The sequence below is a fragment of the Balaenoptera borealis genome, assembly GCF_965194805.1.
Source record: "Balaenoptera borealis genome assembly, chromosome: 10".
In the NCBI taxonomy this organism is placed as follows: Eukaryota; Metazoa; Chordata; class Mammalia; order Artiodactyla; family Balaenopteridae; genus Balaenoptera; species Balaenoptera borealis.
In genome coordinates this window covers 107,729,258-107,742,375 of record NC_138874.1, presented here as the reverse complement: position 1 = coordinate 107,742,375, position 13,118 = coordinate 107,729,258, and the positions used below count along the sequence as shown (strand labels likewise).

General features: G+C 45.1%; 1 protein-coding gene and 1 long non-coding RNA gene across 2 annotated transcripts in view; one reads left to right on the top strand and one right to left on the bottom strand.

The window, feature by feature from the left end:
- The window catches only part of LOC309635585, a 712,727-nt gene extending 711,705 nt beyond the window's left edge, over window positions 1-1,022 (top strand). Inside the window, exon 2 of the long non-coding RNA XR_014248898.1 lies at window positions 630-1,022. This is a non-coding gene — a long non-coding RNA (uncharacterized lncRNA). The remainder of the gene's footprint in view (window positions 1-629) is intronic.
- PLPP4 (phospholipid phosphatase 4) overlaps window positions 1-13,118 on the bottom strand; it is a 567,241-nt gene that overhangs the window by 532,424 nt on the left and 21,699 nt on the right. The gene's annotated exons all lie outside the window — the stretch shown is intronic.

Genomic DNA, 13,118 nt, shown 5'->3' with positions numbered 1-13,118 from the left:
GTCCTCCTACAGGGTTCCTTCACCTAAAGGATTGAGTAAGAAGTCTTCATGAAGGATCCCCAGTCTTCAGCACGGTTCCCCCAACCCGCCAGGTCCAGATCCCTGCCAGCCCACCAGTCTCACTTCAGTTCAACCAGTGCAAGCCCCAGTCACGCTCCTGGACAGCCATGTCCTAAAAATGTCACACTCACACCTTCACTCCCTTTCCTCAAGTTGTCCCCAGAGAATGGGGTTCCCGGGGGATGTCCTTCCCCTGCCCTGATTAACTCCTACTGAGCCTTCAAGGTTTTATTATGTCATCTCCCCTGCATGATTCCAGGGGAATCCCTGGACACCCCCTGGACCTCCCCACATATCCTGGCCCACCTGGCTCATCCATCCTCCTCACTTCCCTCCACATGGAAGTACCTTTACCCCTGTGTACATCTGCCTCTCCAACTGAAATCTTAAAGAGTGAGTCCCACCTGTTACCCACCTTTGTTCCCTGAACCTAGTACAGAGCGGGCACTTAGGTTTGCTCCATGAAGCAGAAATGAATTAGCAAATGACCGTTGAGGTAACACTCAAAAATAACTGGCTATCAAGTACATTTTGAACCCCCTCCCCAATTTTTTTCTTTAAGTAAAAAGTTCACTCAAAAGTTAAACAAGGGCTTCCCTGGTGGCGCAGTGGTTGAGAATCTGCCTGCTAATGCAGGGGACACGGGTTCGAGCCCTGGTCTGGGAAGATCCCACATGCCACGGAGCAGCTGGGCCCGTGAGCCACAACTGCTGAGCCTGCGCGTCTGGAGCCTGTGCCCCGCAACGGGAGGGGCCGCGATAGTGAAAGGCCCGCGCACCGCGATGAAGAGCGGTCCCCGCACCGCGATGAAAGAGTGGCCCCCGCTTGCCGCAACTAGAGAAAGCCCTCGCACGAACCGAAGACCCAGCACAGCCAAAAATAAATAAATAAATAAATAAATAAAGTAGCTATAAAATTAAAAACAAAACAAAACAAACAAAAAAAAAAGTTAAACAATAATTTCTATAAGAAAAAAAATCACCTCAAATGGAATGATTAAATATGAACTCTTGCCCACGGACTGCATACCCCTTTCTGGATGTGCAGTTCTGCTCAGTTAACATACACGAGACTTCCCAGAGCTCATCTGATCTTCAGCCTCTCCGGGGACAAGCACAATCACGTGTTCTTGAGCTCCCCACCTGCATCTCTGTCAAGTGGTACCCAAATCTCTCCTCACACCCACCTGGGACCAAGAAGCCACAGTCTCTCCAAGGCAGCTCATTCTGCCATAATTACAATGAATCATAGCAAACAAGAGAAAAGTATCCTATATTCAACAATAATCTGCTTCCGTGTAATTCTTCCCCAATACTTCTGGTTCATCCCTAGGTCCACTCAGATCCAGCCTAATCCCTTTTCTAGAAAACAGCCCTTCAGAATCCTCTCAAGTCCCATCTGAGTCTTTGGATTAAATATCCCCAGCTCTGCCAACCGTCCTGACTGCCTTCTCAGCAACTGTGTGGTTTGTCAACAACTCCCCAAGTGTAATAGACTGTTGCTACTGGTGCACCCAGCTCTTTTGGCAGCTAGTAAAAGAGGTCAACCACCTCCTCTGAGTCTTTTCCATTCTTGTTGCTGCCAAGCCATGTCCCTCCCATTCTAAATGGGGCAGCAGGATTTATGGACCTTAAATATTGGTTTGGCCAAAAAGTTCGTTTGGGTTTTTCCAAGATGTTGGAAAAACCCGAACGAACTTTTTGGCCAACCCAATATAGCACTGACAGATTTCACTTTGTTTCTGTAATTGCAGGAGAGACTGCTAGCTGTTGGTCAATATCCATTTCCTCTTTTTCCCAGGCACACAGCTAGATTACATTTCCCAGACTCCCTTGCAGCTAGGTGTGGCCACATGACTTAGTCGTAGCCAATATATTGTAAACACAAGTCAACGTATTTAAGAAACAAGTATGACATCAGAATAACCAAATAGCTAATGAGAAATGTTTCTTTTTTTAGAGGAACTCTGGCTAACAAATGAGCAAGAAAAGATAGAATATCACCATGTACAAGCCTTTAAGTGATCATCAATAGTCAAAACACACACCACCATCTACGAAGTAAACTTGCCCCAAAAATCAATGTGAATCTGGACAAGAGAAACAAGAGTGGCCCTAAATCAATCACAGTTGAATCAGAATGATGAGGATTGGGGATGAACTTTAGTATCTCCCTCCTTTTATATATGTTTGAAATATTCCATAGTAAAACATAAAGTTTAAAAAAAACAGCATGCTCTTCTCCTTCCGCATGTACATCTAGAGGAAGATGTTAATGAGGCCTTTAGGGATGGAAGGAGCCACAAAATGCAAGGAGCCTGGGTCCTCACCAGTCATCGGCCAACCATCAACATCCATCTCAGACTGGTACGTGAACAAGAAATAAATATCTATTGTGTATGTGCCATTATAACATTCTAGGTTTATTTGTTTCCACAACCTACTCTACATATAAAACACAGCAATAAATACTTTGGTCTTGATTCATAGCTTAATCTATGGGATCTTTCCAAAATCATTCCTTTATTCAAATCATGTTCCCTCCTTTTGCTATTTGTGTAGTCTAGCATTTGAGCTTTGAGATGAAAATGCCAAGTACAGCATTTCTAAATGTTAGACAATGTCCTGTAGCCGCCATTAGAAACCTTCTACAGGGAGACCAAGGTAATTAATATCCTTTGAGTAGTGATTCTGTTATGATTCCACCTAATTATACTCACCCCTGACACAATATCCTGTTCTGTCCAGAGATTATGTCCCTGTCAGATGCCTTGTTAAACTCTAACTAGGTAATTGACAGTTGGGCCTACTGTTAGAAAAAAAGGAAATAAGATCAGATTTGATTTATTCTTAGGAAATCCACACTAACTCTATTGATCATTTTTAGTTCTAAGTGGTCACAAGTAATTCCCTTAATAATTTATTCTAGAATCTTGGCTGGTTTCGACTGTCAAGCTCACTATTCTATAATTCATGGGGAGAAAAGCCATCTTTCCTTTTTCAAAACTCAAAACTATTTTGTAGGTTTCCAACTTCTAACACTGCCATTCCTCAAATCCACTCCCAGTGGTTGGGTGTCCCCACTTGGAGATCCCCTGGAAAAATATTTCCTTTGCCTCAAGATACTTGAAATCATTTAGAGAAACTCGGGCTCTTAGATTCGATTCCGTTTTTATCAGTATGTATTCTACCATTGTTTTTGAAAACCTCTTCCTTAAGAGAGAAGAGATGCAAAATAAGAATAGAGCCATTCTACTTCCCCTGTGTTAATTATATTCACCATGTGCATCTCTCAGAGCAGTTAGTTGTTTCTTTTGGAAAGAAATTGCAGGTTCCTGATGCCTTGAGTCTTTCTGAGGCAGGGGAGAGATGGGCCCCAGGTTGAGCGGCTGGATTTTGTCCTCTGTGGACAGATACTGCAAGATAAAGACAGTAGCAGGAGCGAGGAGGAGCTGAGCCCTGCCCAGATAAAAGATAAAGAGACCTTCGCGACTACACATGCACAGAAAGGCTCCTCAGGGCCAAAACGGGAGGGGCGCCACCCCATAGTAAGTGATGTCAACTTACCCATAGGTCTACTCTTTGCTAGAATCCATCTTGGCTGAGAGGTGTGTGCACACACAGGGGAGGATGCTGAGATAAATCAAATATGGACTCAGAGCCAGGCAAAGCAAGATGATTGGCCAGAGGAAACCCAGAAGAAATGCTCCATATAAGTAATTTAAACTACCACGGGCACGCGACTCTCTCTCTGAGCCCGCCTGTGTGTATCTATTCACACGTACTCTTTCTCCTCCTAATAAACGCTCTACTTGTTTCACTACTTTCCGTCTCTTTGTGGAAATTCATTCCTACAAAGCCAATGGACCAGGGCCTCGTCACTGGCCACTGTCCCTGGTGGCCTAGTGGCTAGGATTCAGTGCTCTCACTGCCGCAGCCTGACTTCAATCTCTGGGAACGGGGAACCGAATCCTGCTTCAAGCTACCGCAGGCAGAGGCCACCCAAGATCACTTCCAGCTCCCTTCTGTGCCCCAGCTCACCTCCAGCTTCTTGGGGAATGTGTACAAGCGACACACTGACAATTTCACACTCTTTATCACTGACTAGGGCCGCAGCACCACGTTCATATCTGACCTCCTTCCCCAGGTCCTGGGTGAGCAATGCACCAACATCAGAGCAACGCCTTCAATGTCAGGCCAAGGCTAGCAGAGACCATGGATGTCCTATGCTTTTTCTCTCAATCCTCAAGCCCTACTAACCCAGCAGCATTAGATTAAAGAGAGTAAAGGAAGAATGAACAAGGAGAAATGCTACCAAGTCCAAACCCTCTCTGCTCGCCATGCAACAGGCCAATAAATCGGAGACGAGGTGTTGAGACAAGGAATATGACTTTATTCAGAGAGCCAGCAGGCCGAGAAGATGTCAGACTACAGTCTCAAAATAACCATCTTATCAGGGTTTGGATGCCAGTTTCTTTTGCACAGAGAGGGGGAGGAGATGAGGAAGTAAAGTAAAAAGGCCGTAAGTTTTGCAAATGTCCCCTGGAATGGCCAGCCTCGGGGAGGGGATGTGTTAATTTCTTCTTTCTTGCAGCCATCCACAGGTGGAGAGGGTCCGAATGTTTCCGTGAACAAAGGCACTTTGGTTTAACATTCGGGCAGAGGGGCAGGGTTCCCTGAGGCAGGCCATTATGTACAGACGGTATCCTTTTAGTGAAAAAAAAGCAGCGGAAGGCAAAGGTTAAAGTAAAAGGAACAGACCCAACATATAGTTGGATTTGGCTCTTACCTGTTACAGAATGACTCACAAAAGAGAAAAGTGATTTGTCAGAATCCATTTTACAGGAAATTCTTTTACTCCTCCCAAATCAATCTCTTCTTCCTAGAATAATGGCACTGTTGTGCCCACCTGAGGGTTCCCCTTCAGTTCAGGCTCACACCAAAAAGTTGTACCTGGAGCAGGGACAGTCCTTGAGCGCCCCCTAGAGTATAATGTATGACTAACACTACCCTTGAACCCAAGCTGTTGTCCTTGCACTGCTATCAGTAGAAAGCCCTTGGCATTTTTGTTTCAAAACAAAAAAAAATGTCCTTTTGTCCTTGGCATTTTTGCTTCAAATCTCAAATCACTCTCAGATTTGACCTTTCTGACATTATCTTTAGAGTGTCATACTCGATTGTGTGCCTTTCCTTTCCTCCTTTACGGATGGCCATCCATTCAAATGCTATGTCAGCAAAAAACAACCCTCTCTGGGATCCCTTAGATGCTTCCGTTTCCTTCCTCCCTACATTGACTAGGGACCTTCTTCTGGTGACCATTAAGTTGTGCTTATTCTTTCTCTAAAATTTGTGAAATGACCTCCTTCAAGTCTACAGTATGCACCTTATGCCCTGCCTTTCTCTGATATCAGTAGGATGGAGGTGGTGATCAAATAGACAAAGCCAGCCAGAGATCATTTTTAAATCTGCAAGAGCTGGATTTTAAGAATTATATGAAAAAATGCAATATTCCGTCAAGGTCCAAGGTCTTTAGAGTTAAATGGGAAAGACATTTATATAAAAGTCAATGATATGCAAAATCCAATCAGGCCATCAAATTGGGTAGGACTGTAGAGAGACAGGAAAATGAAGAAATGCACAATGCACAACCTGAATTCAGGACAAGGGCTAGGTGACCACATCCCTTTTGACACTGTGGAGTTTTTGACAACACATCCCAATAAACATAGTGTTCAGTGGGTCCTGACAGAGTCCAGATTAAGGTCTGCTCACTGAGCCAGCTCAAAGAAGCTGAGAAGGCAGTTCTCCAAAATTGTGTGAGGTGACATACTAGTTTCCTTAGTGGGTACATATCTTTCAATCTTAGGAATGGTTAGAATTAAGTATGCAATTATTAGAAATTGCTAGACTTGAAAAAGTAAGATGTGTCAACTGAACTGAAAAGGTTGAGGAAGAACTACTTATTTTTCCGTACTCAAAAACCACCCTCAAGGGCACCAAAGACTAACATCTTTTTCTCAAGGTTGCCACCACTGTCACTTTACCATCCAATCTCTCCTAGGCACTAGGATGAAAATAACAATCCATTGTGCTTCCTTCTCTGGCCTTGGGGAGGACAACCTCCAGCTAGACCAGTAAAGGACCTGTTAGCTATTCTGCTTCCAGCTGAGCATCCCCAGCAGGTAGTTAAGTCAAATGGTTAAACCCTGAATCATGACCAGTGTACCTCTGGGCCATCTGGAGAATTTGCATCCATTTGTTCCATCTGGCCATGCAGAATCCTTACCTGAAAACACTTTGACTCCTCAATTATTTTATCCTCACTTGCATGGTCCTAAATTGCCTTTCCCACCAGCCCTGCAGATTTTTGAGAAGGGTTATATTTTATTGTATTTACACTAGCCCTAGTTTCACTCTTTTTTTTTTTTTTTCTGTAAAGAACAGATTTATTTCTCACAGTTTGGAGACTGGGAAGACCAAGATCAAGGTGCCAGCTTTCTGTTTTGTAGACAGTGCCCTCTAGCTGTAACTTCTGTGCTGGGGAGTAGGGGAGTCGGGAGGAGGGAGGAAATTTGACTAGGTCTCTTTCCCAGCTCCACTTTTAACAAGTCTATTTCCGTTAAATAAGAGCTGGCTCCCCTTTTATAGCCATAGTTTCTAACATTCCAGAATGAAATGCTATTGTTCACTCATGAGCTTGTACAATGAGATAATTCAGATAATTCAATAGATGATAAGGTGGATAAAATCCACTTACTTGTCCAGCAAGGCATTTGAGCATGCCATATGTGAAATCAGACTTCCTAGGCTTAAAGTCTGACCCAGCTACTTCTGAGCTGTGTAACTTTGCTCAACCACTCTGACTCTCAGTTTCCCAATCTGTAAAGTGTCCACAAATTGTACTTCCCATCTAAAGCTGTTGTGGGATTAAATGATATAACCCACAAAAGCACTTAGCACAAAGTCTAGCCCATAAGAAGAGCTTGGTGAATGGTACCATCATTATGGATTCAAGGGCATTTGAAGACTGTCCACTGGCTCGCAGGAGATTCAGATCCAGACCTCATTGGAACGGTCCACTTCAGTCTTAAATTTAAAATAAATGACTTAACAGACTTTGGCCCTCCCATTATTTCCTGCATTCAGCCAGACCTAGCTCTGAACTAAAAGTAACCATGATCTGAGCAAGCAAATGGTACTTTAAGGAAAAACCAAGCAAATTCAATGAGCCCTTGGAAAATAAGGGTCTGTCATTTACACTCTCTCTACTTATCTGGTAAACTCCTGGAAATTGGAGAGTCACAACTTTTTTTTTTTTTTTTTTTGGCTGCATTGGGTCTTCGTTGCTGCACACGGGCTTCTCATTGCAGTAGCTTCTCATGTTGCAGAGCACGGGCTCTAGGCACGTGGACTTCAGTAGTTGTGGCTCGCGGGCTCTAGAGCGCAGGCTCAGTAGTTGTTTTGCACAGGCTTCGTTGCTCCGCGGCACGTGGGATCAAACCCACATCCCCTGCATTGGCAGGCGGATTCTTAACCACTGCACCACCAGGGAAGTCTCACAAGGAGAATTTAAATGCCCCTAATTACAAAGGAATTTGAATTTGCTGCACCTAAGAATTTGGAGACGAAACTCTTGGCTAAAATCATTACAGAGATAAGATTTGTGAATTTAACCATAATTACTTTCATTCCTTTCTAAAGAAGTGCTAATTATAAAGGTAGCTTTTGTAAAGAAATCATTATATGTGGGGGAAAAAAGGTTTAATCACTATGCATTCGGAGACAGAGGATTCATTTGCTGGCTGATAATACAGGTGCCCGAACTGAGTTTCTAGGGAACAACATAATTCTACTTTTTAAAAAATATATCATGGCAGTTCTGTGGAAATGTTTACACTTTTCCAGTGCCTAGACACTTGGAATTGAAAGTAAGAGAAAAGGTACTTTTTCAAAGGATATAAGTTGGAGGTGACAATGCCGAGCCTTGTGTGATCCCTGTGCTCCCAGAAAGCAGTGATGGTTGAGAAACACCCCCTACCACCACCATGTTCTGGGAAAGGCCTAACTACAAAGAACCACCATTCTCTAGCGTATTCCAAGATACCACCCACCTCCACCCTTCCTCGATGACTCCCTTATTTTATAAAACCCCAATTTTTCTCCCTCTTCTTAGAGGTGTTCCCTCATTAATGAACATTCTCCCTATTGCAATATCCTGAATGAAACCACCTCAATTGTCCATGGAACTTTGTCCTTGAGAGAAAAGGAGAAAAAGAATCTCTCTCGACCCCATGTTTTCTCCCAACTGAAAATCACTTAAAGTTGTTAAGTCTGTATTTATCAGGCACCAGGTACAAAGCCAAAGGTTATATTCAATGAATCATCTCAATGGTGTATCTACACCTAACTCTGAACCAACATGTTTGCTATCACTTTCCACCTAGATGTTTGGCTGTGGGTACTGCTCATTAGAAAGCTCAGCTCTCTGGGGCTTCCCTGGTGGCACAGTGGTTGAGAATCTGCCTGCCAATGCAGGGGACACGGGTTCGAGCCCTGGTCTGGGAAGATCCCACATGCCGCGGAGCAGCTAGGCCCGTGAGCCACAATTACTGAGCCTGCGCGTCTGGAGCCTGTGCTCCGCAACAAGAGAGGCCGCGATAATGAGAGGCCCGCGCACCGCGATGAAGAGTGGCCCCCACTTGCCGCAACTAGAGAAAGCCCTCGCACAGAAACGAAGACCCAACACAGCTATAAATAAATAAATTAATTAATTAATTAAAAAAAAAAAAAAAAAAAAGAAAGCTCAGCTCTCGGTTCTTCTCAGACTGGAGTGGAGGGCCGCCTGGTCTTGTTAGAATAACCACAGACGAAAGTTCTTCCAGTTAACGTCCATCTCTGGTCTGGATGCCTGCCACCTCCTGGCCAACTTCCTTATCGCAAATCACACCTGCTCAGGTTTGCTCCGCGTGGTGTGCTGCCGGCCTCTCTGGTGACCCTGTGACCATCTGACCTCCCCCTGCCAGGCCCTGCTGATGTTTGTTTAGAGTGAAAGACAGAATTCCCAGAACAATTAAGGTGATTTTATTCAAGCTATCGTTATAAGGAAGATGTCCACTAATGAGGAACATTTCAAAGGAAAGGAAGGAGGGCTCGATCTCGGAGAGGCAGCAGAGAGTGGTGGTGGGAAGCAAGATCTTAATTCCCAGCCCAGGAATTGAACCTGGGTAGCCTGGATGAAAACCAGGAATCCTAGCCACCACACCCCCTGGCTCTTGCCCCCAGTGAAAAATGCATTTCTCACGGAGGCAAAAACTGTAAAAACAGGCACAGAGTTTATTATTAGAGACATAGCACAACAGCAAGTGGGAGAGCACACAGAGAAACTGTTTAGTTAAGACAGAAGCAAGGCAGAGATGCACACCCAGAGAGCAAGGGTGTGGGTGTCCCCCCTAATGAGGAGGAGCGCAGTGAAGAGGAGGTTAAGTCATTTCTATAGGGCAGTTCCTCCAGGTCTTTGTTTACCTTTGGCCAATTATCTGGTTTCTTTTTCCACAGCTGACCTGCCCTAGGACCCTCCCCACATGCTTGTGCAACTTTTCTCCAAGATGGACTTCAGAAGCCTATGGGACGGCCTTAGCATCACATATTATGGGGTGGCGCCCCCTCCTTTTTGACCCCCAAGGAGCCTTTCTGTGCATGTGCAATGTTTCCCTTGCCCCAAGAATGCGAAATGTATGACCTCTTGATCTTTTAACAGGGTTTAGTCCCACTCTGTCCCTCCCATTAAAATGTCCAATGCCCGGTTATTTACCCTATTTCTGTTGCTGGTTTTTATACTGAGGTGCAGATCTTGAAATATAGACAGGAGTCTGGTCATAAATATGTAGTCCTGGAGCCTGTTTGTCACTTGCTTCAGGAAATGTAAACAGGGGGCTGGTAATGAATGTCCAGCCTGGAGCCCATCTTCTTCTCACCCCAGTAGGTGTGAACAGGAGGCCAGTTGTAAATGCCTAGCCTGGAGCCCATCTATCCCCTGCCTCAGGCTGGGGATTTCTAGAGGCAAGTAGGCAAGGGAAGCATCCCCCACTCTCACGGGAGTCATGAGGAAGGGTGCAGGTGGCTCTTACCTTGGAATACGTTGGAATATGCAAGAGTAGAGTGTTCATTTATAGTCACTCCTTTCTCAGAAAGCAAAAGGCTGCGAGATTTCTCAGTCAGCACGGCTCTCTGGAAGCCCAGGACTCAGACAAAATTCAACATCGTCACTAGTGTCTGAGTCCCTATCATCTCACCAAAAACTAAGCCCCAGCTCTGTCAAGCCCCTTGCAGGCCGCCATTGCTAAAGCAAAAACAATTACTTTAAAAACAAAAACTGCCAACCTTCAGACAGCAATGCTTTGTTTTTGTCACCAAGCAAAGGGCTCGCTGCCCAATGCAGGTAAAAGCCAATACTATGGCACCGGCTTTTGAGAAAAGAAAAAGCTTTATTGCAAGGTGGACCAGCAAGGAGACGGGAGGCACGGCTCAAGTCTGTCTCCTCGATCTGAGGTTTGGTCAAACTTCTGTGAGTTAGGGAGGGAGGTTGGTCTGCGGAAGCGCTGGTGGCCAGGTTACAATGCGAGGATTTTGGAGCTTGGCCATCTACGATAGGTGTGGGAAAGGGGCTTCAGCACCAGATCTTCTTGGACAATGGACCCTTCACTTCTGAAAGGGATCTGTGTTCAGATTCTGGTAAAGTCCCGGTCCTTTGGTTCCTTTGGGGGTAGAAACTTGGTTCTGGGTATTAATTGAGGGCAAAATTTTCTCCTCTGCGCCTGCTTTGGCTGCATGACTTGCAGTTTTGTTGTTGTCTCTGAAAAACAACTCAATATCTTGTTAAAAACAGGATAGAGCCAGTTTGGGCTGGTTCTGCAGTTACATTTTCTTGGGGCCATTGGCCTTTGGCTAATTTATTGGCCACCCTGAGAGTGGTTTTTCAGCAAAGTGGCCTTCAGAAAGTTGGGCCTCTTCCACACAATGGTCCTTAAGATCACAGATGCTGGTGTTTTTGTCTCTCTTCTGAAGCAAACGCTGAGGTCCTTGTGGGTCCTGACCAGCCTTTGCCAGCCCCAAATCCACCACTCTTACCCCGGAGCCACAGAGCCCTCAATAAATTCCAGCTGACTTAAAATATTCTTCGACATAAATCTACCATTTATTCATCAAGCCGAATCATTTTCATATAGTTTCCACCTCTGAAAATCTCAAATCCATCAATGTCTTCAAACCTTACATCCTGGGAGGAAACACCATCCAGAGGGCTGTTGATGCTCCCAGGTTTCCCCGGCTCCCCACACCTGGTCCTGATCTGGTCCAATACACTGGGTGTCAGAGCAATGCTGGGGAGACTCACTTATATCACAGCAAGGGCAGAAAGTAGAAGAAAAACAAAATCCACAACAAAAGTACGAATAGAGGCCCTACAACATTCAGTGTGGTGTGATTGATCAGCAAAGCCCCATGCGTAAAACCCAGAGTTTAGGCATCCATGTTCCCTTAGGATAGGAAGAGAACCTCCCGAGGGGTCCTAACGTCGCCTCCAAATACCATATCTAGGAGAATATGGCTGCCACGTGCCACGTGGAAAGAATAAGGCTGCCAGTAGCCACAATGGGCTTAGATGGGAGAGGCAGAGAGCTCCAGCATCACACAGTCGTGGAGACGATTCTCTTACAGAAGAGACTGGAAGGAAGCCAAGCCTGCCACAGAAAGCATCTAATAGAAGCACGGCCCTTCAAGCCACCCACAGTAACCAGGACCCAGAGGCAAGCATAGCAAATACCATAAGATAGGACCACGTGGAACAAGAGACTCCAAGTTAGACCCCAATTATTTTTTTAACCACACACGCTATAAGGACTATTGTCTTTACTCCTCATTATGGAGAACTCCTAATATACCTTCAGATCCTACTGTATAACGTTTGCAAGACAGAATACACAGATGAGGGCTGGACCATATTTGATACTAAAACTCTGACCCCCACCCTCTGCAGCAACCTGCCCAGGTCGGTCAGGACTTGATCAGTGACCACCAGCTTCCAAGTCAGGACCAAAAGAGAAAGCCATAGGAGATCAGAATCCGCCACCCTGAAGTACATCACTTTGACATAACAATTATTTTGAGTTGGAGGTAAATGAGAATCAACAGATTCAGAAAAAAGCCTTCTCAGAGCTTCCCTTTTCTGACAAAAAGCAGAAACTTTTGAGAAATTGAGGATGCTGTAAATCCCCTCTGTCAAAGAAGTCTTATGGCCACGAAGAAGACGGAAATTTGATGCCAAGATTTCCCTGCACATATAACCCTTTATCTTCCATTAGTTTCCCATATATTTACCTTCCCACAGCTTGATGCCCTTAGAAGCCTAAAACCCTTCTCCTTTGTTTTGTTTCTTCTCTACAGGTTTATTGTTGCTTTGTGAAGATGCTAGATAAGCCCAAGTTCTAACCACTCTGAGTTACTCATCACTGAAGATTCTCCCACATATGTGCTGCATGCATTAATAACCTGTTTGTTTTTCTCGTTGTTTTTTTTTAATTTTTTAATTTATTTTTGGCTGCATTGGGTCTTTGTTGCTGCGCGCGGGCTTTCTCTAGTTGCGGTGAGCGGGGGCTACTCTTTGTTGTGGTGCGCAGGCTTCTCAATGCGGTGGCTTCTCTTGTTGCAGAGCACGGGCTCTAGGCACGCAGGCTTCAGTAGTTGTGGCACGCGGGCTCAGTAGTTGTGGCGCATGGCCTTAGTTGCTCCGTGGGATCTTCCCGGACCGGGGCTCGAACCCATGTCCCCTGCATTGGCAGGCAGATTCTTAACCACTGCGCCACCAGGGAAGCCCCTGTTTTTCTCTTGTTAATTTGTCTTTTGTTGGTCTAATTTATAGGACGCCAGTCAGAGAACCTAAGTTGGATCAGAGGAAAAATATTTTTCCCTTCCCCTCAAAGCTTCTCAAACCAATTACTTAAGATGTGTACTTCTAGTTAGCCCCACCTCCAGCTTCCCCCAAGCCAACAGCCTCCAGCCAGA